The 4,948-nt window shown below is 42.9% G+C and overlaps 1 non-coding gene across 1 annotated transcript; it reads right to left on the bottom strand.

Annotated features, from left to right (window-relative positions):
* Positions 1–378: 378 nt before the first annotated feature.
* On the bottom strand, positions 379–447 carry TRNAV-UAC. The gene has a single exon. It is a non-coding gene; the product is annotated as a tRNA-Val (tRNA).
* Positions 448–4,948: the final 4,501 nt, after the last annotated feature.

Below are 4,948 nucleotides of genomic sequence, written 5' to 3'. Positions count from 1 at the left end.
AAGCAGAACCAGGTTTAGAACTCAGGTCTCCTGGGCCTTATTCCCATGCTCTTTCCACTAGATTATGCTGCCACCATGAAAGTTCTCATATTCTCAAGATATAATAATGATGGCATTTGTTAAGTGCTTACTATGTGCAAAGCACTGTTCTAAGCGCTGGGGGGATACAGGGTCATCAGGTTGTCCCACGTGGGGCTCAAAGTCATAATCCCCATTTTTTACAGATGAGGTAACTGAGGCTCAGAGAAGTTAAGTGACTAGCCCAAGGTCACATAGCAGACATGTAGTGGAGCTGGGATTAGAACCCATGACCTCTGACTCCCAAGCCCATGCTCTTTCCACTGAGCCACACTGCTTCTCTAAAGAAAATTGATACGCTAGTTCCACTGGGGCTCGAACCCAGGACCTTCTGCGTGTAAAGCAGACGTGATAACCACTACACTATGTGGGCTTCTCCAACTAGCACTACTTTTTCGCTCAGATTTTACTGGACATTTTCAGAAAGGTTGGTGGTCACAGGCTCTGACTTTTCTGTGTTCACACATTAACTAAAGGGAGACTCAATATGCCCAGTGGCACTTACTGAACCCACTGGGGTAGTGATCACTTTTGGGGTGTGGAATAAACCATGTTAGTTCACCCTTGTGAATGAACTAGAAAAATTAGGCATATTGTTGGTCCAGGAGTAGGGTAAATCTCTGGGCATCTTCTCTTCTATAAAGACATGCCTCGTCAATTTTAATGCTTTCCTTCCTGTTAGCCAAAGGGAATGACTCTTCAACCCCAGTCAGTCAGTCTTTCAAATTTATTGAGTGCTTACTCTGTGTAGAGCACTGTACTAAGGGCTTGGGAGAGTACAGTATAACAGACACATTCCCTGCCCACACCCAGACCATGCCCAAGAAGTATGGAACCCTATTATCTTCTAAAATGCAGCAAACTCCCCGCACTTGGTCACCATGTTACTTTCATGACCAGCTTCCCTTCCTGGACCACTTGTATTTGTTGAGTGCTTACTGTATGAAGAGCACTCTACTAAGCACTTTGGAAAAGACAATGTGCAAGAGATGGTAGATATGGTACCTGCCCATAATAATAATAATAATGGCATTTATTAAGCGCTTACTATGTGCAGAGTACTGTTCTAAGTGCTGGGGAGGTTACTAGGTGATCAGGTTGTCCCACGTGGGGCTCACAGTCTTAATCCCCATTTTACAGATGAGGTAACTGAGGCCCAGAGAGGGTAAGTGACTTGCCCAAAGTCACACAGCTAACAAGCGGCAGAGCCGGGATTTGAAACCATGACCTCAGACTCCAAAGCCTGGGCTCTTTCCACTGAGCCATGCTGCTTCTCTGACCTTAATGACCATAATGACCTTACCGGCTAGAAGGGGAGATCGACACTGATATGAATAAATAAATTATGGATACGTATATAAGTGAGTGGGACTGAGGGAGGGGTGAATAAATCCAGCCCTGATGTCTCTCCTTCTCCGCAGTCTCACATCTCCTCCTGCCTTCAGGACATCTCTACTTGGATGTCCCGCCAACACCTCAAACTTTGGACAGGCATAGCCTGCCCAAAACAGAACTCCTTTTCTTCCCACCCAAACTATGTCCTCCCCCTGACTTTACCTCAAAAGGTTATAAATCCAAGTGCAAAGGTGATACAAAAGGGAGTGGGAGAAGAGGAAACAAGGGCTTAGCCAGGGAAGGACTCTTGGAGGCAACATGCTTTTAATAAGGTTTTGTATGTAGGGAGAGTGGTCATTTGTTATATATGGAAAGGGAGGGCATTCCAGGACAAAGACAGGATGTGGGTAAGAGGTCAGCAATGAGATAGATGAGATCGAGGTACAGTGAGTTGGTTGGTAGTAAAGGAGTGAAGTGTCTGGGTTGGATTGGAATAGGAAATCAGTTAGGAAAGGTAGGAGGGGCAAGACAATTGAGGGCTTTAAAACCTGTGGTAAGGAGTTTCTGTTTGATACATGGTGAAGGGGCAATGATTTTGTGAAGGTTAAACCATCAGGATTTGGTGGCAGATTGAGGAAAGGTCAGGGGGAGGACATAGTTTGGGTGGGAAGAAAAGGTCTGTTTAGGGCAGGCTATGCCTGTCCAAAGTTTGAGGTCTTGGACATCCAAGTAGAGATGTCCTGAAGGCAGGAGGAAATGTGAGACTGCAGAGAAGGAGAGACATCAGGGCTGGAGATGTAGATTCGGGAATCATCTGCATAGAGATGATAGCTGAAGCCATGGGAGTGAACAAGTTCTCCAAGGATGTGGGTGTGCATGGAGAATAACGGGAGACCCAGAATGAGCCTTGACCCAGACCAGAACCTGGAGGGACTCCCATATTTAAGGGATGGGAGGCAACAGAGGAGTCTGTGAGAGACTGAGAAGGAGTGGCTAGAGAGATAGGAGAAGAGCCAGGAGAGAACAGTGTCAGTGAAGCTAAGGTTGGATTATGTTTCCAGGAAAAGGGGTGGTCAACAGAGTAGGAGGCAGCTGAAAAGTCAAGAAGGATTATGGTGGAGAAGAGGTTTTCGGATTTGGAAGAAGGAGACCCCTGGTTACCTTAAAGAGAGCAGTTTCTGTGGAGTGAAGGGGATAGAAGCCAGATTGAAAGGGGTCAAAGAGAGAATTGGAATAGAGGAGGTGAAGACAGTAGGTGTAGACAACTCACACAAGGAGTTTGGGGAGGAATGGAAGGAGGGAGTTAGAGCGATAACTGGAGGGAGCTGTGAGGTCAAGGGAGGTTTTTTAGGATGGGGAGACAAGAGCGTATTTGAAAGCAGTGGGGAAGAAGAAATTGGAGAGTGAACAGTTGAAGATGGCAGTCAGGAAGGAAAGAAGAGAGGGTACAAACACTTTGATAAGGTGCTACAGGATGGTGTCAGATGTTCAGGCAGATGGGGTGGAGTTTGAGAGGAGGCAGGAGATCCCCTCAAGATTCTGCTGGGAAAGATGGGAGAGTTGAAGAAGGGACAGGACTGGAGATCACTCCTGATTTCATTTGTCTTGATAAAGTAGATGGCTAGGCCATTAGGGGAAAGAGGTTGGTGGGGTGGGGGGGCAGGGGGAGTCAGGGGATAGGTGTTTTGAGGAGAGAGTTAAATATCTGTAAAATTAGGTGAGGACATGGGATTCAATAACGATGGAGAAATCATTTTGCCAGGTAGAGGAGAGGGCAGAACTAAAGCAGGCAAGAATGAACTTGAAGTGGATAAGTGTACGTATTATCTATATACATATAATACACACACTTATCCACTTCAAGTATATATATATACTCAGCCCTGGTTCACCTTGACAGTCTGCTTCCTTCACTCCTGTGTATGAGCTGCAGAGTACTGTGGGAGGAAATCCAGATATCAGGCTAACCTCATCCACTTCAAGTTCATTCTTGCCTGCTTTATATATATTTCCATATATATATACATATATACATACATGGAAATATATATAAAGCAGGCAAGAATGAACTTGAAGTGGATGAAGTTAGCCTGATATCTGGATTTCCTCCCACAGTACTCTGCAGCTCATACACAGGAGTGAAGGAAGCAGACTGTCAAGGTGAACCAGGGCTGAGGGTTAATGGTACAAGATCGGTGAAGGGATAGGGAAGAGAATGAGTTGAGTTAAGAAGAGAGGGTGGTGTTGAGGACATTGATTTGGTCATCAAGGGAAGGAAGTTTGAGTATGGAGACTAAATGGGAAGGAGCTTAGAGCCGATGATATAACCCAGAAAAGCCCAGGACCCAAATTGATGGATTTTCCCTTTTCTCTTCTCCTTGGCAAACTTTTCACCAGGTTCAATTCCCTTATCTTTTCTTTCTTTCGATTTCATTTCCTTCTCACTGCTCTTCTCTCTTGCTTGTTTCTTACGCTCTTTCCTCAACAAACTGGTTTTACAACTATAAGTCCTCTCTGCATATCATTCATACCCACTTTGGAAAAGACATATTTTGTTTATGTGCTTATATATATATATATATATATATATATATATATATATATATATATTTGTGTGTGTATTTTATATATATATATATATATGCACATACATATAAATGTGTATATATATGCAGATACATAGAAATATATCTATATATATTTACACAGATAGAAATGTATGTACACACGCATATATATTCATACTGGAGCCATATATAGGATGAAGGTCCTATGTAAATGAAGCTACCCTTAAGGAATCAGTTTCATTTTACTTTCTCATTTCTGATTTTGCTCCTGATTAGAAAGAAACTGTTGCAAGATTGTATTCAATTACAGGGCTGTAGGTTCACAGTATTTCAAGCTCAAACATGCTCTGGTTTGAGAGCTAATTACATAGTGACTCAGTATTAATCATACCTTATATGGATTCAAAGTAGGCTTTAATGCTGATTCTTTATTCAAAACATAGCCTCCTTAAGTTATTCAGCCTGTATATGGCTCAATATCATTCCAATTTTTCAATACTTTACTTTTTAATTGTCTAGCACTGCACAAAGCACTCCATAAGTACCACTGATTAGTTAAAAAGAGCATTGTACTAAGTGAATAATAATGATGGTATTTGTTAAGTGCTTACTATGTGCAAAGCACTGTTCTAAGCACTGGGGAGGTTACAAGGTGATCAGGTTGTCCCATTGGGGGGGCTTACAGTTTTAATCCCCATTTTACAGATGAGGTAACTGAGGCACAGATAAGTTAAGTAACTTGCCCAAAGTCACACAGCTGGAAGTTGGCAGAGCCAGGATTTGAACCCATAACCTCTGACTCCAAAGCCCGTACTCTTTCCACTGAGCCACACTGCTTCTTGTATGAATGGGAGGGTACAACACAGTTGGTAGACATGTTCCTGGCTCACAAGGAGCTTACAGCCTACCATTCATATATAAACTAAAATAGTTTGAATATATATTTGCTTTAGGAATTTCATTTTATC

Source organism: Tachyglossus aculeatus, chromosome 1, assembly GCF_015852505.1.
Source record: "Tachyglossus aculeatus isolate mTacAcu1 chromosome 1, mTacAcu1.pri, whole genome shotgun sequence".
In the NCBI taxonomy this organism is placed as follows: Eukaryota; Metazoa; Chordata; class Mammalia; order Monotremata; family Tachyglossidae; genus Tachyglossus; species Tachyglossus aculeatus.
This window is presented reverse-complemented; position numbering and strand designations above follow the sequence as displayed.